The sequence below is a fragment of the Petaurus breviceps genome, unplaced genomic scaffold (genome assembly GCF_028583685.1).
Source record: "Petaurus breviceps papuanus isolate PSGF00001 unplaced genomic scaffold, PetGlider_PUasm1.0 225, whole genome shotgun sequence".
NCBI lineage: Eukaryota > Metazoa > Chordata > Mammalia > Diprotodontia > Petauridae > Petaurus > Petaurus breviceps.
In genome coordinates this window covers 6,643,699-6,667,491 of record NW_027185889.1, presented here as the reverse complement: position 1 = coordinate 6,667,491, position 23,793 = coordinate 6,643,699, and the positions used below count along the sequence as shown (strand labels likewise).

The window sequence follows — 23,793 nt, the reverse complement described above, 5'->3', positions numbered from 1 at the left end:
GGCACATTAGGGACATTCTATTAGCAAAACCAGAAGGCTGAGTACTTATTAACAAGAAAGTTCAACATCAGGGGTCATAGCACCACATCAGGATAATCTGGCAGTGTGTAATGGCAGCAGGCAATCATGGAGTACCATGATCACTCACAGTTGTGCTCAAAACAATTCAGTGCTTTTCTGCAGCATAAGTGAATAAATTTCAGATTTCTTAGGCAGGCATTATAGGTTCCCAAGAATCTATATTGTATGTTCTATGCTCTAGTAAAACAGGACTACTTGCTGTCTGTCACCTGTACATGTAACTTGCTGTCTCACCTCTGTTCATTTCCTTTTGGAGTGCTTTCCTCTCCCTTAATCCTGTCTACCAAAAGGTGAAGCTTTTCCAGGCTCCCTTCCTTTATCACTCTAATCCCTAAGTGTCTCTCCTATATCAAATCCCACATAGCGCTTGGCCTATACACATCTATAATCAGATAATATTATACACACACACACACACACACACACACACACACACACACACACACACACATATATATATATACACACACATAGTGATTTGTGAATTTTAAAAGTAAAAATTTCAGTAGATATGAGGAAAGTCCCTTACCTGTGATTTCATGATTGTGGAGAACTGGCAGGGAAACTACTTCTTCTAATAGATAAGCAGTTCCTCTGGAACCGATGGCTTTAGGTTACTGCCAGGCATAGTAAGAGAGTGATGTGCATGTGGTCATGCATAGTTCTGCTTCTGTAGCAGAAGTAAAATTTGACCCTGGATCTAACTCACTTCAAGGCTGGTCCTATCTCCCATTTGGCAGTACTGCTTTTATTATTGTTATTCTTATGTCTTTCACAGCATCACAGAATATGAAAGTTAAAAAGGTACATCTAGGGCTATTCACTCCTACCATGCCCATAAGGAATCACCACAATAACATACTCAATGATTGGTCATCTATTGTATGTTTGAATATTTTCAAGGAGGAGGAACATCATCTGGCTTCCATTCAGTTTTGGACAGTTCTTATTGTTATGAATTTTTCTTTCTTTCTCCTTTTTTTTTTCTCCTTTACTTACGTCAGCTGTAAATTTGCTTATCAAATTTGCCTCCCATTGATCCTGTTTCTGCCCTCAGGGCTAAACTAATTAAGTACAATCTCTTTTCTACATTACAGTCATTTAAATACTTGAAGATAGCCACTATACCTTTCTTCAATACTCTCTTCTCTAAATGAAATATGCCAATCTCCTTCATCTGGTCTTCATATGAAATGTAGTCAAAGCCCTTCAACATAATGACTGCCTGCCCTTGAATTTTCTTTACTTTATCACTTGTTCTTTTTTTTAGTAGTATTCTTTCTTTGTAATTGCATGTAAAGACAAATTTTAATATTCATTTAAAGTTTGGAGTTCTAAATTTTACTCCTCCTCCCTCTCTTGACCCCTCCCTAAAATGACAAAGAATTTGATATAGGTTATATATGTGAAATCAATTACATAAAATATATTTCCATGTTAATCATGTTGTGAAAGAAAAAGCAGACCAAAAGAAACACACACACACACACACACACACACACACACACACTAAAAATAGTGTACTTCAAATTACAGTTAGATTCCATCCGTTCTTTCATTGGATATCAATAGCATTTTTTCTCCTGAGTCTTTTGGAATTGTCTTGGATGATTGTATTACTGGGAATAGCTGAGGCATTCATAGTTGATCTCTGTACAACATTGCTGTTACTGTGTACAATGTTCCCCTGGCTCTGCTCACTTCTCTTTGCATCAGTTCATATAAGTCTTTCCAGGTTTGAAATCTACCTGCTCATCATTTCTCATAACACAATATCTCTGTTGTTCTTAAGGAGTACTCCTCAGAACTGAATGCAATATTCCAGCAATGGTCTGACCCAGAGAGAGTACAGAAATATCATTGCAAGATATTTGTCTCTCAAAGCTGTGCATGGTCCTATTGGTTATGTTGCTACCATGTCACCATACTGATCCAAATTGATTTTGAAGTTCACCAAAATCCCTAGATCCTTTTCACACAGACTGGTAGTAAAACAAGTCTTCTCAATTTTGAACTTGTATATGACTTTCTATTCATTACTATTGAATTATATTTTATTAGATTCATTCCTAGTGCTCTCATCTGGTAAGATCTCTTTGAATTCTCACTCTTCCATCTAGTGTGTTAACTATCTTTAGCCTATCCCCTATACCCCTTCTCTAATGCCTACTTTGTTACCATCTACATCTTTGATAGATATTGTGTGTCATTTAATATTCATTATTTTATATTTTGAACTCCAAGAGGATGAATGCTATTTTAATTTACAATGTGAATTTCTATCAAGGTCTACAGTAACATTTCATATGCAGTAAGAATTTAATAGATGTTTATTGATTTAATTTTATTTGATTAACAAATTCAACTCATCCTCTCCTCTTCACCTGCTTTTCCTTCTGATTTCACTATTCCTAGCCTTTAATACCACAATTTTCCAAATCCCCCATATTCTTAATGTTAGAATTCTTACCCTTTCTCTTTTCCTCATCTCTCATATCAGTTATCAGGTCCTATCAAATACATGTCCATAATTCTCTTGATTCTTCTTTTCTTTCTGTATTTACATTTCTACCACCTGGACCTTCATAATCATATTTGGATAGTCTCCTAAAAGATGTTCCTATCTCCATGTCTCCTCTATTGAACCACTCTTTTTACCACTACCAGAATGATCTTTCCTTCTCTTAAATTCACATAAATATTCTCAAATAATTTTTCTGCTTTCATAAATATTCAATCAAACCCTATTCCCTACTGAGTAAACTCAAACTCCTCCCTTTTTTTCTGACATTGAAAACTTTCCTCAATCTGATGCCATTGGATTTTTTAAAAGACAGATAATGAGATTCTAGTTAAATTAACACAATCAAGCAATCTATTAAAAAAAAGTATTCATTATACATCTATCAAGTACCACCAACTGTACTAAGGACTGGAGATTAAAAGATAATCATGAAACAGTCTAGGCAGCCATCGGGCTCAGAGCCTAGAGTGCTTGGCCCAGAATCAGGAAGATGTGAGTTCAAATCCTGCTACAGTCACTTACTAGCTGTGTGACCTAGGCAAACCACTTAACCTTTATCTGGCTTATCCCAGTAATGCAAACAAATTTATAGTCATGAAAATTTTGACTACATTAGGATATATCTCTTTCAGCCTACTGAAAGGAAAAGAAGAATGTCACCCGTCTTCACAGTCCAGAAGAGGATCCTGCAGGGTGACAGCAGACCTTTACCTTTTTTTCTTAAGTAAAAGTACCTGACCTCTTTTGAGGCTATATGTAACTTGCTGAAAAGTGTTCATGTGAAGTTATCCTCAATTTTCAAATAAATTAATAACAGTCATTTCAGCTGTGTTTCACTCTTCAACAATCACAATAGTGGATAGTTTCCCAATTTTTCAAAATCCCCTCTAACATTTGTCATTATAGGTGTGAGGTGGTATCTCAGGGTGGTTTTAACTTGCATTTCTCTAATCAGTGGTGTTTTAGAGCTCTGTTTTTTTTTAATATGACTTGATTTTTTCTTCTGAAAACTGTCTGTTCATGTCCTTTGACCATTGATTAACTGAAGAATGGCTCTTATTTTTATAAATTCTGCTAAATTCCATATATATTTGAGAAATGAAACATCAGAGAAAAATCTTTTAAAATTGTCCCCAATTTCTGGTTTTCTTTCTAATTTTGGCTGCATTTATTTTGTTTGTACAACAGTTTTTTTTTTAATTTCATGTAATCAAAATAATTTATTTTACTTTTTTCCTTTTTTTTTTTTGCTTTTTGGAGGGGGGAGGGTAGGGCAGTTGGGATTAAGTGACTTGTCCAAGGTGACACGGCTAGTAAGTGCTATTTGTCTGAGGTTGGATTTGAACTCATGTCCTCCTGACTCCAGGGCTGGTGTTCTATTCACTGCATCTCCTTGCTGCCCCAATTTATTTTACTTTCAATGATCTTCTGTGTCTCTTTTTTTTTGGGGGGGAGGCTATAAACTCCAGTTATCAATAGTTCTGACAGTTCTTCCATAATTTACTTATAGTATACTTTATGTCTAAATGACAACCATTTTGACCTTATCTTGTTATGGGGTGAGAGATGTTCGTCTATGCCTACTTTCAGTCAAGCGGTTTTCTAGTTTTTTTCTGGCAATTTTTGTCAAATAATGAATTATTGTCCCCCTGCTCCCAAGCTTAGATTAATTAAACACTAGATTACCATGGTCATTTACTAATATGAATTGTAAACCTAATGTATTCCACTGATCCAGTAAACTCTTTCTTAACACATATAAGAATACTTTGAAGATTACCACTTTCTAATCTAATTTGAAAACTAGAATTGCTAAATTGCTTTCTTTCACATTTTTTAATTGATTCCCTTGATATTCTTTTTTTTAAGTGATCACAGTTTATTCCCATTTGGTTGCAATACACAGCAAAAAGTACATCAAGCTAGAGAGTATGTCCCATCGGGCACACAAGTAGTGGACAACAATTCCATATATAATTAAGGTTGATCACTGAACAAGAAAATCAGCTTAATCATCATCCTGTTTCAGCTTTTTCATTTTGTTCTTATGACGCTCAATTTCTTTCTGCAGCCGTTGTATTTCCTTCTCATGGTGCATAATTTCTTCCTGATGGTGTTTCCTCAGGGAAGCCAGTTGCTCTAGGCTGTTCTCTGGGAAGTACCGGTCCTCCTTGGCCTTCTCCCTCTGGCCAAAAGCTCCACCAGATTCCCGGATGGCCCTGGAACTGCTGCCGGAGTCATCGACAGGGTAACTGCTGAACTGGCGGGGGTAGTCCAGATTGTAGCCCCGGGCCTGCATGGTTCTGGCACTCCACAGGCCGAGTCCAAGTCTTGTCGCCCGCCACAGCCGTACATGCCATGCTCGCTGCTCCAGCTACCGCAGCCCCCTCCCTTAATATTCTTTACCATTTCTTCTTCCAGATTAATTTTATTATTTTTTCAAACTCTATAAAATGATTCTTTGGCAGTTTAATTGTAATGGCACTGAATAAATCAATTAACTTACATAGAATTGTCACTTTTATTATATTGTCTTGGTCAGCCCTTAAGCAGTTAATATTCTCCAATTGTTTAATCTGTCATTGTTTGTTTAACAAGTTGGGTTTTTTTTGTAATTATGTTTATATAATTCCTGGGGTTGTCTTGGTAGCTAGACTTCTAAGTATTTTGTGTTGCCTACAATCATTTTATTTTATATTTATATTATGTTTCCAATTACATATAAAAACTATTTTTAACTTTGATATTTTTAATAAAAATTTTAGTTCCTCCCTGTCTATTCTCCTCTCTCCCCTAGAAAGCCACCTCCAGTCCTGATCTATCTGTTGCCACTGGTCCCATGTGGGTCCAGAGGAGAAAGTGAGGCTGATGACTTTGTACATCTCTCCCTCACTTAAATCCAATTCACTTGCAAGCCATAGCATCACCTGCCTGATGTCATGGTCCTCTCCAAGAATGAAGGACAAACAATAACAACAGTGAGAACCTCTCTCCCTTAGACTGCAACCAATTTGATATAGGTTATATATGTACAATCATGTAAAACCTATAGCCATATTAGTCATGTTGTAGAAGAAGAAACAGTTTACCAAAAAAAAAAAAAAGCTTGCAAAAGGAAAAAAAACTACAAAAAAATGAAAGTAGTATGCTTTGATATGTATTCAGACTCCATCAGTTCTTTTTCTGAATGTGGTTAGCATTTTCCATCATGAGTACTTTGGAATTGTCTTGGATCACTGCATTGCTGAGAAGAGGTAAGTCAATTAGAATTGATCAACACACAATGTTGCTGTTACTGTGTATAATGCTATCATTCTCTTGTCTCTCTTTTTAACAGTCCATGTAAATCTTTCCAAGTATTTTATTTTTTTTCTTAAATCTGCCTGCTCACTATTTCTTATAGCACAATAGCATTCTATTACATTCATATACCACAGTTTGTTCAGTCATTCCTCAACTGATGGGCATCTCCTCAATTTTCAATTCTTTGCCACCACAAAAAGAGCTACAATCAATATTTTTTTACATGTGGGTCCTTTTGCCTTTTTTGGATCTCTTCAGGATACAGACCTAGTAGTGTTATTGCTAAATCAAAGGGTATGCACAGTTTGATTGTCCCTTGGGCATAGTGCCAAATTGCTCTCTAGAACAGCTTGAATCAGTTCAAAACTCCACCAACAGTTTGCCGTCATTTTAAATGGAATTTCTCTTTCTATTTCTTCTCTTTGGATTTTGTTAGTAGTATATAGAAATACTGATGATTTGTTTGATTTTATTTCATATCCTGCAACTGTACTGAAATCGTGAATTGCTTCATCTAGTTTTTTAGTTGATTTTCCAGGATTTTCTATGTATACAATCATATCATCTGCAAAGAGTGATAGGTTTGTTTTTTCACTGTTTATTTTTATTCCTTCAATTTCTTTTTTTCTTATGACTATATCCAGCATTTAGTATAATAGATACCCTTGTTTTACCTCTGATCCTATTGTGAAGGCTTCAAGTTCATCCCTATTACAGAAAATGCTTGTCCTTGCTTTTAGAAAGATACTGCTTATCATTTTAAGAAAGGCTCCATTTATTCCTATACTTTCTAATGCTTTTGATAGGAATGGGTGTTGTATTTTTCAAATGTTTTTTCTCCAAAAAATAGATATAATTGCATTATTTTTGTGTGTTTTTTGTTATTGATTTGGTAAATTATGCTGATAGTTTTCCTTATATTGGAAAAAGAGTAAAAGAAAGAAGAGAAAATTAAGTCAAACTGCTCAATTCTTGCCCAGGATTCTCATACATCAATGATATTAGAGGTCTAGTCTCTGTAATTCTATCAAAGACAAGAACTCTATATCTATTTCATCACTCTTCCTTTCTTTCACAGTGGGCTCTACTTTGCAATTTTTCATACATCCAGTCATTATTTTAGGCCTCTTTTGGGGTCTGAAAGCTTCAGTTCTCCAACAGCTTAAAGAATACTTATTCTTTTTCACTTCTGTGCCTTTGGTCATTCTGTTTCTTAAGCCTGGAACCAGTCAATCAATTATCATTTATTAAATTCCTGTTTCATGCCAGGTGTTATCCTAGGTACTAGTAGCTCAAGTAAAAAGAATAAAACAATCCCTATACTTGTGCCCCAAGTAGCTCTCTTTTTTTGGTTATAGTGCTATCCATCCTTTAAAGTTCAATCTGAATTCCACTTTCTCAATGATACCTTTCCATATTCTTTAGAAATAACTCTTCCCCTCTCTCTCTCAGAGAAAATAGTTTTCCAAATATGTTGTCATGTTTTAAGATACTTCTATTTGTATCTTCTCTTGTTAGACCAACTTTCATGAGTTTAAGGATTTTCCCTCTCCTTTCTTCTCTCTTCTGTCCTCAGTTCATCCTTCCCTTCTCCAGTCTAAGGTAACTCATCAAACCTTTTAATTAAGCACCAAATACATTCTCGTCACAGGTGATATAACAAAGAAAATTGAAACAGCTGTTCTCTTTAAGGAACTTACATTTTACCTCCCTTCTCTAAAATACATCCTAAACCCCTAGAAAAATATTCTGCACACAATGCCTAACAAATGTGTTAAATCTTCCTTAAATCAATCAGTGTGCACTTATTAAGTGTTTATTTTGTGCTAGCCCATTGGTGTAGGTACTAGGGCTATAAAGACAAAAATTAAGTAAGGTTTACTCTTGGGGAGGTTATATTTGATCAGAAGAAGCAGTATAACTAATACTACACAATACAATATAGTATTATAAATATATATATATATATATATATACTATATATAAATATTCTATATGTAAATATATACTATATAGTACAATATAGTAGTATAAATTTATATCACATGTATATTATATGCTTAAAATATATACATTTATACTATGGTGTATTATATTTTATTATGCAAATGCAAAATATTTGAAAAGATAGAGTATATTAGTAGGTGGGAAAGTGATAAAAAGCCTTTATGTAGAAGGTGACATGAGCTCAGTTTTAAAAGTGATTAGGGCATCTTCAAACTGTCAGTAGCAATAACTTAAATGAGAAAAAGAAGTTAACCAGGTTTTTTTAAATATCACATAAAGATATAATTCTGCTCTTTAATTAAAAAAAAAAGAGTTGTTTCTCAATAGGGAAAGGATAGCTTTATTTCAGAAAGGCTTATTCTAATTCCTTGTTATATTGGTTTTTTGGAGATCTCTTTACCCCCATTACAAAAGTTCTGTTCTTTTTAGAAAATTTTCACAAGTTTAAAATAGTTGTACTCAGGAGACTATAAAGAAAGTTTCCAATCATTATCCTGAGATCCTCTTAATCCACTAAGTAAAACTCACCATTTTTCTTTCTGGGTTCCCTGACATTGAAATTATCTCTCCTTATTGTTTGAAATTGCTTCATCTCTTGCCAACAATAGTTCAGACATTTATAGTTGTGGAAAAAAGAAAGTCTCACTTTCCATCAACATAGCTCCAGAAATACATGATCTGATATAGCCAGACAGCGCTGAATATGGGTCACCTAGGTTCTGTTAAACGTATAGCAATGTGCAAAATTAAGAAAGAAGGGAAAGAGCTCTTTCTTCTGCTGTTTTCCATTATTTTCACAAGCCTGAGAAAGAAATGCTTTAAGGTTTTGCAATCCTTTGTATCCAGGTATTCACCCCAAGAATAAAAATGAGGGGTTTTACCTTTCTTTTAATCCATTGAGTTTATAATTATATATTTCTCATGGTACAATGGAAGGACATTGGTTCTGGAGACAGAGAAGCCTAGTTACAATTCTGTCCCTGATCCTTATTAGCTGCATATAACCTTGGGAAAGTAATTTAAACTCTCTGGGCCTCAGTTTCCTCATTTGTAAAATGATGGGGTTGGACTGCTAGTGATCCCTTCCCTGAGACTGTCTTCCATTTACATTTCATGTATCTTTGTGTACATAAGATCCTACATCAAAAGCCATCTCTCCTATTATTTTGGGAGATCCTTGAAGGCAAGGGACATTCTTTTCCTTTTCTTTCTTTCCCCACCATAGTGCCTGGCATATAAGCACTTGATTAATGCTTGTTAAATCGTCGCCTAACTAGATGACTTTTGTTGTCACTTTAATCTCTAGATCAGAGTTTGGGAGGTTGGAAAGATATTAGGCAGTCCATAAGATTGAATGAGAAAAATAACCTTTATTGTCACTAACCTCTAAGTGAAATTTAACATTTCCTTTAATTAATTAAGATCTCCACAGGGTTTCACTATACAGTCAAAGGGATCTAGGAAGAGCTGGCCTTAATTCCTGCTTCAGCTACCTACTGGCTCTATGACTCTAGGTAAATTATTTGTAAAGCATGAATGCATATACACACATAGGTACATGTACACATATGTATACAGTATACATGTGTGCATATATGTGTATACTGACATGTGTGTATGTTTGAACACGTGTATTGGTATGGTTATATATTTATATTCTGTATGTTATCTTTTTATTTATTTTTATATTTATATATTTAAGGTATCTATATCTGTATATATACATACATATAATTTTATAAACACATTATATATCTATATATAACATTATATATATAAACCCATCCCCCCATATATATATATGAATATGCATTTGTGTAAAATATGTGTGTATGTGTGGATAAAATGATCCCTTAATATTAGTAAAAAAAAAAAAACCCTACCACTAGTAGACTATATATAGGTTCTTAGAAGAGTAAAATTATGTCTTGAAATGCAGAAGGATGGCAAGAATGGATCTTAGAGGAGACCAAGAGGCTACAAGAGGTTTTGACAGCTTAGGATCTTTGTGGTTTCTCACGCATTGTACTGTCAGTAAAGAAGCAATGAAGAAAGAGACTTTACAGACAATATTTATCTAAATACAACTACTTGTTTCCACAGGGGAAAAGAGATTCTCCATCTCATCCACATCAAATCGAATCAGCAAAATTTAGAGAGTAATTAAGATTAAACTGGGAGGGATAGATCTGTGAAAGCTCTTCTTAATTCCCTCAACTGCTAATGCTCTCTCTCCCTGAACTACCTTGGATTTATTCCATATAATCTTATATATTTACAGGAGGTTTTCCCCTACGAAGAGAATGCACATTATTTAAGAGTTTGTCTTTGCATTTTCAGTGCCAAAATACTGAATGCCTAGCACCTAGTAGGTACATAACAAATACTCCTTGTTTCTTGGTTGGTTAAAAAGAAGGCAAGAGATATAGGAATATAAACAGATAATAGTATTTTGGAAAGAGAGAAGAATCTGAAGTCAAGGGTCTTGGGTTAAAATCCTATTTCTTTCATTAAATGGCTATATAACCTTGATCAAGTCACATTCTTTTTGAACCTTAGTTTCTATAATTTTAAAATTAGTCTTTTGGTTTAATAAACTTGAAAAGTTCTTCCAGTTCAATATCGGTAATCCAATGACAAGAAAGAGTTTTCTCAAGAAATTCGGGTCAGATTGATTAATAATCATTAAGTCATGTGGTATAGTCAGTCTACCAGCAATACACAAAATATGAAACAAACAAAAATAGTTACTCCACAAAAGGCAGGAAGGCAGTATTGTGGATAGAGCATCAGGCCTGGATCCTGATGTAGACCCTTATTAGCTGGATAAAATTGGGTTAGTCTTTCACCTACTTTCAGCCTCAGTTTCCTCACCTATAGAATGGGGATGATAATAGTATCTACCTCACAGGGTTGTTGTATCAAAGGATAAAACAGGTTTAAAGCACTTTGCAAATGATAAAGGCACTGTATAAACACTAGTTATTATTAATAATGATATGATGACTACTACTACTACTTCTACCACTACTACTACTATTAGTACTACTACTTCTTCTGCTGCTACTACCAGTACTTATTCTACTACAACTACTATTACAATTATTACTACTACTACTACTACTACTACTACTACTATTACTACTACACTACTGCTACCACTGCTGCTGCTACTACTACTGACTAGTAACAACAAAAAAAAGCTTATGATGGTTAACCACATATATAAGAAACAATAAATTTCATGAAGACATTGCAATATTTCAAATTGCACACACATTCTAGGATTTAGCTGCTAGAAGGAAATAGCAAATAAATATCCAAGTTAGTTTAAGGGAGTCAGAATCAGCATTCATAGTGTAATCTGTTCCCTGATAAAGATACTAAAAGGGAAAACTCATCATTTATAAGACACTGACAGGTATTAGTTATCCAAAGTAGTTTGCAAACATAGCCAGTGGGCAAACAGGAAGCCAGAAGCTACAGGGCTTGACTTGAAGTCTGTAAGATCGTGGTTCAAATACTTCCTCTTATTAGCTGTGTGACCCCATCAAGCCATTTAAACTCTTATGCTGAGTTTCCTCAACTGTAAAATGAATAGGTTAAACTTTGATGCCTCCACAGTCCCTTCCAAGTCTAGATCTATGGTGCTATGGTCATAATTCAGTAGACAATCCATTTTCTTAGGGTGGCAGGTGGGCAATGTAATCATGTGATTTCATAGGTGAAGGTACTTTCTAGAGAAGAAACTCCCTCTACCAATATAGAACTTCAGCTGTTCTGCTACTTAGAAGATTCCTAGACCTCTCTGAGATGGTAAATGATCTGCCCAGGGTCACACCACCAAAATGTTTCAAGAAAATGTTTCTTAGAAGCCTAATATGTAGTAGGTACTGTGCTAGGCTCCAGGAAATCAAGAATAAAAATGAATCATTGCCTGTCTTCATGGTTCTTGTATTCATTTGAAACTTCAGTCTCCATGTCTTACAGCCTGGACCTTTCTATACTATAACATGCTCTCTGTCATGGAAGATATTATTTTCAGGATAAAGAAAAAAAAACAACAAAACAAAAACTTTATTAATGACAAAGCTGCATGCACGTCTACATAGATGTGCATTTTAAGTTTATGGAATAGTTGTAATTTCACCCCTCCTCTCGCCTCATGCCTTTTAATGTTCTAAGGCAGGAGACCATGAATCTACATTATTAGACTCTCACACTGTATTGAACTTATTATGAATTATGGTTATTAAAATTAACTGAAGCATGAGAAGAGTTTTTATTTATAAAACTATGACTGTCACCAACTTTATAACTGTGAAGGTTTTGCTAAGTACCCTGTGGGAAAGGGTGTGAAGAGTCAAGCTTTTAAAACCCTGGCTCATGAGTGTTGAGTGTAAACTCTTAGAACAAGAACTAATTTTGAAAACATGCTCAAGGTCATTGCTAAAATAGTTTTGCAGATACAATAATATTAACATTTATTACTTGAGCAGACACTGAAAGGGATTAATCTTGATTTGCCAAATGTGAAAGAGTTTAGATACTAACTGAAAGAGAGGCAAAGAAAAGAACGAAGGAAGGAAGGAAGGAAGGAAGGAAGGAAGGAAGGAAGGAAGGAAGGAAGGAAGGAAGGAAACATTTCTTCACTCCAGGGGGCCTATGTTTTTATTTTTCTCTCTTTTTTTATTTTTTGACTTTCCAGTAGGGCATGGTGGATCTGTATGCCCCAGTGCCTGTTTATCTCATTTCCCAGTTACATGTAAAATATTAATAATAATATGTATATATTTTTTAAGCATTTAATTTTAAACCTTTGGATTCCAGATTCTTTCCCTTCCTCCCTTGTCACCCACCCTCATTGGTAAAATAAGCAATTCAGTATAGGTTGTACATGTGTAGCTATGCAAAATATTTTCATAATGAATATATTGTGAAAGACTGACTATATTTCCCTCCATCCTATCCCACCCCCTCACTTGTTCCATTCTCCACTTTGATCCTGTCCCTTTTCAAAAGTGGGTGCTTCCAACTTCCCTCCCCTTCCAAGCCTGCCCTCCCTTCCATTATCCCTCCTCTCTTCCCCTTTCCCTCTACTCTCCTGTAGGGTGAGATAACTTATTTAGGGTGTATGTCATTCCCTCCCTAAGCCAAATTCAATGAGAATAAGGTTGACTTATTCCCTTTTGCCTTCCTCTTCTTCCCCTCCATTGTAACAGTTTTCCCTTGCCTCTTCTATATGATATAATTTACCCCATTCTGTCTCTCCCCATCTCCTCTCATTATATTCCTCTCTCACCTCTTAATTTCACCTTTTAAGTATCATCCCTTCCTGTTATATTGGTCCTGGGCGCTCTATTTATGTATACCTATAAACATATAAACACACACTCACAAATATATTCAGATGCCCATATACCATCCTATATAGACATATATATGTACATATATATATATATATATACACATATATACATCTCTATTCCCTTCAATTATTATCATACTGAGAAAAGTTTCATAAGTTACAATTATCGTATTTCCATGTAAGTATATTAGTAGTTCAACTTTGCTAAGTTGCTTATGATTTCTTTGCCCTGTTTAACTTCTCATGTTTCTCTTGCTTCTTGTATCTGAATGTCAAATTTTCTATTCAACTCTGTTTTTTTTCCTCAAGAATGCCTGAAAGCCCTCTATTCCACTGAATGACCATATTTTCCCATGAAACATGATACTTAGTTTTGCTGGGTAGGTGATTCTTGGTTTTAATGCCAGCTCCTTTGACCTCCGGAATATCATATTTCAAGCCCTTCGATCCCTCAGGGTAGAAGTTGCCAGGTCCTGAGTTATCCTGATTGTGTTTCCACAATATTGAAATTGTTTCTTCCTGGCTGCTTGTAATATTTTCTCATTAATCTGGGAACTCTGGAACCTGGCTATAATATTCCTAGGAGTTTTCTTTTGGGGATCTTTTTCAGGAGGTGATCAGTACATACCTCTATTTTGCCCTCTGGTTCTAAAACACCAGGACAATTTTCATTGAGAATTTCTTGAATGATGATGTCTAGGTTATTTTTTTGATCATGGCTTTCAGGTAGTCCAATAATTTTTAAATTATCTCTCCTGGATCTATTTTGCAAGTCAGTGGTTTTTCCAATGAGATATTTCACATTGCTTTCTATTTTTTAATTAGTTTGTATCTGTTTAATAGTATTTTAATTTCTCATAAAGTCACTAGCTTCCATTTGCTACAATTTAATTCTGAAAGAATGATTCTCTTCAGTGAGCTTTTGAGATTGTTTTTCCATCTGGCAAATTCGGCTTTTTAATCCATTCTTCTCCTCATTGCCTTTTTGAGCCTCTTTTGCCATTTGAGTTAGTCTACTTTTTAAGGTGTTATTTTCTTCAGTCAGGTTGTTGACTCTCATTTCATAATTTTCTTCCATCATTCTCATTTCTTGTCACAATTTTTCCTGCACTTCTCTTATTTGATTTTTCAAAATCCTTTTTAAGCTACTCTATGGCTTGTAACCAGCTTATATTTTTCTTGGAAGCTTTAGGTACAGGAATTCTGACTTTGCTGTCTCCTTCCTGTTCCATTTTTTGATCCCTTTTGTTCACAAAATAGGAGTGTAAAGTTGGATTGTTCTGTTTGCTTTGCTTCCTTTGCTTGCTCATGTTGCCACTCAATTATTTGACTTTTGAGCCTTGTGCCACAGTAGAACTCTGCTACCAAAAATGGGAGCTTTATCCCAAACACTGGGATTTTTGCAGCTGCTGGAGCTATTAGTTGGGTGCCTCTTTGAAGCCTCCACAAGCTCTGGCAAATTCTTCATGCACTCTAGGATCCCCCACCCTAGACAGCAATCCAGATCCAAGCAGGTTAAAGCAAGAGCAATTACTCCTTGGGCTGGTTGCTTGGTCCCCCTACAATCTGCAGACCAGGAGCTCTGAAGCAGCCATGTGGGGGCTGGCTGCACAACCGTGGAGCCTTAGCTGCTTCTCTCCCCAAGGGCCAAAGGCTGGACTGCACTCCCAACTTCCTAGGTCCCAAATTCCACACCGTACTGACCTCTCACTTTGTCCTTACCATCAATGGGTTGATAATTTCTGGAAACTGCCATAGCTGCTAATGTTCTGAAGTCCCTCCAGCTGGGGCAGGCTGCCCTGAAGCTAAAACCGCAGGCTAGGGGGGTGGTGGGGCTGCCCTTGGCCCACAGACTGCTGAGCTGGATGCTTCCTGCCAGCTGCTCTGTGTCATTTTGTGGGTTCTGGACCTCCAAAGTTTGTCTAGAGTCATTTTTTACATGAATTGGAGGAGGTGAGACCCGAAATTGCATGGAAGTCCTGTTTCTACTTTGCCATCTTGATTCCACCCCAGGGGCTTATGTTCTAAAGTAAATAACACAAGCATGGACAAAAGAGAATAAATTATATGGGCAAAGTATGGGAAGCAGTAATAAATTTAAAAAGCTTCTACTAGTTACTTAAAATAATGAAGAAGAAGATGATGATGATGATGATGATGATGATGATGATGATGATGATGTGTTGGGGGGGGGGTGAGTTAGAAGAGATGGTTCCTGAGGAGCCTTTTAACTATCAGGCAAAGTGAGCATAAACTCTTATTCAGAATTTAGAACTGTTTACAACTGAGCTCCAACCTATGTTTCCAGCTTTTTAATACACTGCCACCTTCCACACACTTCACAGTCCAGATAAATGGGCCTTCTTTTGACTCACACTGAGCACTTTGTCTCATCTCCATGCCTCCTGCACTGTTTCTCATGCTCAAAATGCACTCCTTCCTCACTCTCTCTTTTTCAGTCCCTAGTTCCCTTCAGCTCACATCAAGCTCCACTTTTTACAAGGACTGCTTCCCAATCCCTCCTGCTAATGCATACCTTTTGTATAAATGTACATCCTCCCCAAAAGAATGTAAGATTCTTGAGGACATTAACTGTTTTGGTTTTTGTCTTTGTATCCCTAGAGTCAAACACTGTGTCTGGATTATACTAGGCACTTAATAGGTGCTTATTGATTTATTTAGTTCTATAACTTTGTGGTTTTAATTATTAGGGAAAATTTCCTTATGACAACCCTAAACCTATGTCTCTGGAGGGTCCACTCATTTCTCCTAGCTCATTCCACTTAGTTTAAAAAGAAAACATCAAATTCTTCTTTACTTGAAACCCTTTCAGATTCTGAAAGATGGCTCTATGCTTACTCCTCCCTACCACACCCCCAATCATACCTCATCTAGTCTAAACAAATCTAGCTCCTCCAGCCACAGTCCAAGTCCAATGCAAACAAAGGAATACATGACTCTGCTGAAGTAAAAGCCAGGGTATCACAGACGGAATTATGTCTGCTAACCAAAAGTTCTCATCTAGGTGGCAGAGTGGACAAAGTGTGGGACCTAGAATCAGAAAGAATTGAATTCAAATAAAGCCTTTGAAAATTACTACATGTGAGACTGTCAGAATGCCCATGACAAGATCATTGTTCTCTTTTCACTATTAGGAGATACCTTGTTTTCCAGAACTGAGGCCCAGCAAACAAGGTGTGCCCTAAGTTTGGCACAACAACAATCTTGTACACTCACCCTCTGGAAGAACTGTGCTGAAGCAAAATCCCAGAATTGTTTCACACCAGCCCCAGGTGGTCCATGATAAGCATAAGACCAAATTTGGTCATGAAGCACTACTATGAATCCAACAAGACCTTAGACAAGTCACTCACTTAACACCTGTCTGACTCAATTTCTTCAACTATAAAATGGTGATAATAATAGCATCTTCCTCCCAGGGTTGTTGTGAATATCAAATGACATAATATTTGTGGTATAGAGTAAGTGCTACATAAATATTAGCTACTACTATTATTATTAATCATCTCCTAGTATTGTTGTAAGGATTAAATGAGTTCATATTTGTCAAGTGCCTCTGTGACAATAACAAAATAACAATAAGGGAAAACAAACACTTTACTATGCAAATGATATGACCAGATTGTTTTGAAAGATTCATCTCAGTAGGAACTCTTTGCTTTTAATTCTTGGTACAGTCAGAATTTAATATGATCACAACTACTCTTAATGTGGCTTTTGAGTTCTTGTGACCATGATGGTTTTAGTTAATGAAGCTTTTTATTTTTATCCTCTTCCCAAAGATCACAAAGATTTCTACAATAAAATGATCAAAGATCTCTGCAATAAGTGTGTAATTCTTTTATTTTCTTTTTGGAGGGGGGAGGGCAGGGCAATTGGGGTTAAGTGACTTGCCCAAGGTCACGGGGCTAGTAAGTGTCTGACAGCAGATTTGAACTCAGGTCCTCCTGACTCCAGGGCCAATGCCCTATTCACTGCAACACCTAGCTGCCCCAAGATTATAATTCTTTAAAAAAAAATATATATATATATATATATATATATATATGGTTTAAAATAAGTGCTTAATATATATGCTTATTTCCTCCCTATTTCTTTCTCAAATGGAAAGTTGTACCAAGATTAAAAACAGGGGAGTTCAATTGCAATTAGTCCAGTGGATTAGTAAATAGCTCATGAAATGAGCTTGAAAAGATTCACAGCCTGAGTGAGTGAGATTTGCATAGAACAGGTTTAGCACCCAGTGACAAGGACAAATCATTTGCCCTCCCTTCAGAAATCAGAGACAAAATGTTTTTATAACCCCTGCCTTCTAGCGATGTGCCTTATGCACAGCTGCACAAACCTGCAGGCAAATGTCATCTCTTACCTTAGTATTTTAGTTGTTTAGTTTAGTTTAGTTTAGTTTTAACTGGACTTGGAATATGAGTTGTGGCAAGGAATTATGAATCCAGACCCCACTGGACCCAAGGAAAGCCTTCTATTCTCTATCATGCTGCCTCTCTACCCTAGAATGCTTCATCCAAAGCTCAAGATCTTGCTTTTAAAAGTCAGTTAACCTTTTTGGACATTAGTTTCCTTGTCTGTTAAATGAGGGAACCAGACCACAAGATCTCTAAAGTCCCTTCCAGATCTGAATATAACTCTATGCTCTTATTTATTTTTTCATTTCAATTAAATTCAACAAGACTAATTCACGTAAGGAACTTTGTTTAAAAAAAATGCAAAAAATAGTCTCCGCTCTCAAGAAAATTACATTCTATTAGGCAATGATAATATGATATAGAAAATGAATGTTTTATATTTCATCCATAAGAGTAGTGATATTTATTAATAAGGACTTCACTATTTTTTCAATGGTATTGATTTTAGATCCATTCTCTTCAGTGATTTCTCTCACAGTAGATCTGACTTTTTTTCTTTTTTTCTTTAATTTCACTTTTAGTTTATGGAATAAAAGCATTTCCATAACATACTACAACAAAAAAAGATGTTTTCACATGAAACTGCAAATCTACTATGTACAACTTTTTTATCCTGTCAAATATTTAAAATTGTCATGAAATTTATTTTTTCCTCCTCCAGCCAGCCCTAGAGAGGTTATTGACTATTTATCAGTTCTTTTTCTGGATGCCAATACTGTCTTTCTTCATATGCCCTTTATTTTTTTTTTTAATTTTTAAATTTTTTTTTTGCCTTTAGGAGGGCAATTGGGGTTAAGTAACTTGCCCAAGGTTACACAGCTAGTGTTTTTGTGTGGGTGTTAAATGTTTGAGGTCAGAACTAAACTCAGGTCCTCCTGACACCGGGACTGGCACTCTACTCACTGCGCCACCTAGCCACCCCCCCATATGCCCTTTATTTTTAATTTGAGTATTTATAGTAGTCAAAATAATTTATTTACTCAAAGTCATTATTATAACAATATTGCTTTTACTGTATACAGTGTTCTTTTGGATCTGTTTGCTCTGTTATTTTGTGCAAGTCTTTCCATGTTTTTCTAAAGTCATCGAGTTCATAATTTCTTATAGCACAGATTCCATCACTATCATATACTATAGACATTCCCCATCTATAATTTTGTGAACTCTGGAGCACAGCTTTAGAGTTCTGACTTCAGTATTTACTTCTTAAACCCAAAGCTCTCCAAGTCTACAAGTACAGGAGAGAACCCATACAGTCCAGGACTCTAGAGTCTCTCATACTCTATTTTCTTTTGTCTACTCTTAATTGGGGTAAATGAGGATATAGTGACTATGTCAAGGTGTGTCCTTCACAAAAAAATAGTATTTTTTAAAATAACTATAGGAAAGAGGATGCCATATACCATTTGAAGAGGTTTTGAGCTAGTTACCAGTTCCATAGGATCACATACACACAATCATATATGCACACATATATTTGTAAATGCATATGTAGATATATGCATACACATAGAAATCTATGTGTTTTATTCATATATAGTATATATATTATATGTATGTTATATGTATTTATATATTTTCACACATAATTTATTTTATCTGCATATCATATATTTATATGTGGAAAACTCATATAAAATTATTTTGGTGTACATATTTTTATAGGACATAGATGAGACTGGGCAAAAATTTATAGATTATAATATACATCATTGGAGGAAGCTCCAAAATCATGAGAACAAAGATCTTTTTGAGTAATTTGATTATATTTTCTACTTTCTTGTGTCCTTTTTTGACCCAGGCAAGGTCTTTGAAGACCAAATCTTTGTATGTGACATTTCATCTCTCTCCTCTGTGCCTTATCCCTGGCTGCCTTCCTTTCCAGTAATACTCTTCCTCTCCATCTCTTATTTATAAAATCCCTAGCTGTTTTCAACACTCAGATCATGTGCCATACCTCTGCACACACCTTTAATCTCATCCCTTCCTGTCTTTACCAACAGAGTGCATCCACTATTATTCCTACTCTTTCATTTTCAGTCTCTCACTATCTACTGATTCCTTCCCTTCTGCCTACAACCACATTCATCTCTCCTCCATCCTGAAACAAAACAACAAAAAAAAAATTGAAGCAATCTGGTATCTCCGTTAGTCATTGCCCTATATTTCTCTCCTACTTTGTATTGCAACTCCCTAAGACATTCCTCTACAGAAGGTGCTTCCACTTTTCCATCTCTCTCTCTCTTCTAAACTTTCTGCAATCTGGCTTTTGACCTCTTTATTCAAGTGAAACTTCTCTCTTAATTTACCAAAGCTAATGGCTTTTCTTTATTCTCATCCCTTACCTTTCTGCAGCACACATTCTTTCCTTCAGGGATCCTACAGGAAGACTTTCTGGATCCCCTATTTTTCTCTCCTTCCTCAAATTTTATTGCAATCATCTATCTGTGTAAATGTTGTATCTCCCCAGTATAATGTAAGCTCCTGGGGGCAGGGGCTGTTGATGTTGTTGCTTTTTCCTTGTAGTCCTCAGTCTTTGAACCTAACAGGGAGTTAAACACCTGTTGAATAGAATTTCATTGTCTCACCCAAAAGCAAAACACTTCCCACTCTCCCATGTTCTCTTTTAGCTTTTAAACAGAACTCTTTTGGAGGTATTCTTGGCATCAATTCCCTCCTTGACTCTAACCTTTCCAATAACTGCTTTGATAATTATTTACTGTTATTATTTTTACACAATAATATATTCTTTACATTCACCAATCTTTCTTTTAGTCCTCCTCTCCACCAGTTGCTTAACTAAGCACAAGAGGATAGTAAATAACCTGTATATATTGATGTGAATTTTCCTTTGCTACTGTGCTCTCTGTTCAGTAAAATTAAGAATCCTGCAATCAAAGTTTTCCCTCCACTTTTCCTCCCCCTCCAACCTATAACCATGCTTAACAAGTTGTTATGTAAGTTTTGAGGTTCGGATTCGCTCCCACAAACGACACAGTCTTAAGAGAGGAAGGAGTTTTATTGAACATAGAAGCAAGGAAGCTTAAATCGGCATCAGCAATACAATATTCCTAGCACAATTAAAGAAATACTAAAAATACAATGATTATAATAATTAGGATAGAGGAAAAAGAAAAAAGAAAACATCACCACATCAGGGGAGCACCATCTCTCGTCAATTTGCTGGGGGAGTCCCGTTTTCTCCAGCCTGAGACCCCAGTGGGAAAACCCCGGGCGAATCGTCATTCCCACGGGTGAGACTCATATCTTTGGGTCTCGAGCTAGGGTTTTTAAGGGCTGAGAACAAAGAAGGCACGCAGCCAACTATAGTTAGCAGACTCATCGTTTACGTGTCTTCTGTTTTTCATATTTCATTCATGTTTTGACAATTTGGAACAGGAACAGTCTGGTGGTCATTAGTGGAGGTTGCAATCTTGAAAGCAGAAGAGACTGGTTGCTGATAACACCAGCAAGCACATAGAGGGGAGTAGTCAAGTCCCCTCTGGGTGCATTCTATTCTTGGGAGTGACTAGTTCCCGGCTCTGGCCTAAAGTTGTTTGCTGCTTCAAAGTGCAAGGTCGGCTTGTTTTTTAAGGGGTCATCAAGGGGACAAGTTCTCATAAGAGACTGAATTAACTTACAAAATATGATTTTCTTATTTCACAAGTGTATAGATTAATGAGGCAAATAAGAAAATGAGTATGTTGAGAGAAAGGTAATAATTTGCATGAAAATGAATATACCTTCCCTCATGCCCTCTACCAGAATCTCTAGTAATGTTTCTTCTACCACACTTGAATACTGTCTCTCTTTATATTTGAAAATTTCCCAAAATTCAAGGCAGAGATTCTTCCAGAGAATGTGTGACTAAATGTGATTTTATTGTAGATACTTTTGTGAAGATACATCAATGCTATTTAACTTGAGATTCTTATTCTTATTCTCAGTACTTGCTTAAGATCATGGAGAGGGTGATGATGGTCTAAACTAACCAGTGTCCCTAACTTCAACTTGCAACAATGCACACAATACCATCTTTAGTCACGTAGCCTTTAGTTTCCTGCACAGATTGCATAGGATTCTCTAGTTTTGTTCCCAGTCTTCTTCTTCATTATACCCTTTGGGACAACTGGGCAATGGAAAGACCCTATATTACTTAGGTATATGTTATAGGAATGTAAATTTTTAAGATCTTCCCTACTCCTAGGTTAAGTGCACCTGGAGCCTGTGGTAGGAGGCTTGTTTTTCAGGAACACCCATACCTTGGTGCTTTGTGATTGGGCAGTGGGTCAAGAGGGTTGTGACATTCTCTGACCCAGGAGAAGGCTATATAATTCCTGATGTGAGACTTTGTTTCGGGACTCACTTTTGAGAAATGTTGTGTGATTTGACCAGATGAGACTCTGGGCAGCCATTGGGAGTCCACCCAAATGTTGATGCTTCCCTCTCTGGTAACTGACTAGGTATGGATGTAATGGTCAAGACAGTTGGAGGCGGTCTGCTTGATATGTTTTCTTGTAACTTCTGCTTTGTAACTTCTGTCTGTATACTCTGAAGTTCGGGGTGCTGACCTTTTCGTCTGAACAAGATAAATGATATATCTGATTGATTAAAGCAAGATTGTTAACCCATTTTGAGTTGCTTTCCTTTAGAAAAGCAGATCTAAGAACCTTTGTTGGCAGCCACCCTGGGGATGCTGGGGTGCTTGCTGCTACAGTATACCACCTTTCCCCTTCCCTTTCCTCTTAATTCTTTCCATCATCCCCTGACCACAGAACATTTGGACTACTTAATTCCACTGTCTACTTGGATAAGGAGGGAGTCACCCATTTCTATTCCTTCTGGTGAGATGAGACCATGAGGAATTTCTATTTGTCTAGACTCATAAGTTGTTCCAGATCACATCACTTACTCTGTTCCTTTACCCTCCTGGACAACATTTCTATATCACTCTATCAATCAATAAGCATTAATTAAGCATTTATTATGTGGCATATCCTATACTAATTTCTGGTGATACAAAAAGGGGCAAGGGGTAGTACCTACCTTAAAGGAGCTTACAGTCTAATTGGGAGACAACATATAATAACAAGAAATAAATGCAGAGCAAGCTATATAGAGGATAAATAGGAAATAATTACTACAGGGAGAGCACTGGAATTAAGAGGGGTTGGGGAATACCTCTTATAAAAAGATGGAATTTTAGTTAGAACTTAAAGGAAGTCTGAAAGATCCATAGAGTGGAAGAGGAACAGCATTTGGGACAGCCAGAGCAAATGCCTGGAGCAGAGAAATGGAGTGTCTTGTTCACTGAACAGCCAGGAGGCCAGTGGCACCGAAACAAAACATATGTGTTGGGGAGTAAAGTGGAAGAAGATTGGAAGACTAAATTATGAAGGGCTTTGAATGCCAAACATAAGATTTTGTATTTGATTCTGGAGGCAATAGGAAGTCACTTGCGTTTATTTGGTGGAGGGGTGACATCATTGGACATGAGCTTTGGGGAAATCACTTTACAGGATGAATGGAGAATGGAATGGAGTGGGAAGAGACTTGAGGCAGGCAGATTGATCCACTGGCAGGACACTGCAATGATCAAGGTGTGGGATGATGAGGGCCTGCATTAAAGTTGTGGCAGCTTCAGAGGAGTGAAGATGATGCCAACTGGGAGGATGGTGCTGTCCTCTACAGCAATATGGAAGGCGAAGCGTATGAGGTGTACAAGGAGGGCTAGCACCTGATGCCAAGGCTGGCAGAATGATTTTCAGGGCTTCTCTATCACCTGTGGTATCCACCGGGCACTCAGCACTCACCTGTGACTCTGAGAAGCTGTTGCAAGTTCAGCGCCACACCCTGGTGAACAATCTAGGGCTAGGCAGAGGGTGAGGATAACTGACTGGCCTCAAACGTGTCAGTGATGGGGGATATCTACTCCAAGGACATGAAGACTTCACCTAGTAGAATGGGTGGATGAGAATGATTTGTTACAGTGGCCGTGAAGGTAACCAAAGCAAGCATGGTGGAGCACTTAGAGCTTGGTTGGACATTGTACACTCCAAAGTCAT

General features: G+C 36.6%; 1 long non-coding RNA gene and 1 pseudogene across 1 annotated transcript in view; both read right to left on the bottom strand.

Annotated features, from left to right (window-relative positions):
• Positions 1-21,191, bottom strand: part of LOC138166664 (uncharacterized) — a 32,503-nt gene extending 11,312 nt beyond the window's left edge. Inside the window, exon 1 of the long non-coding RNA XR_011169688.1 lies at positions 20,074-21,191. This is a non-coding gene — a long non-coding RNA (uncharacterized lncRNA). The remainder of the gene's footprint in view (positions 1-20,073) is intronic.
• On the bottom strand, positions 4,461-4,980 carry LOC138166605 (ATPase inhibitor, mitochondrial pseudogene; annotated as a pseudogene).
• Positions 21,192-23,793: the final 2,602 nt, after the last annotated feature.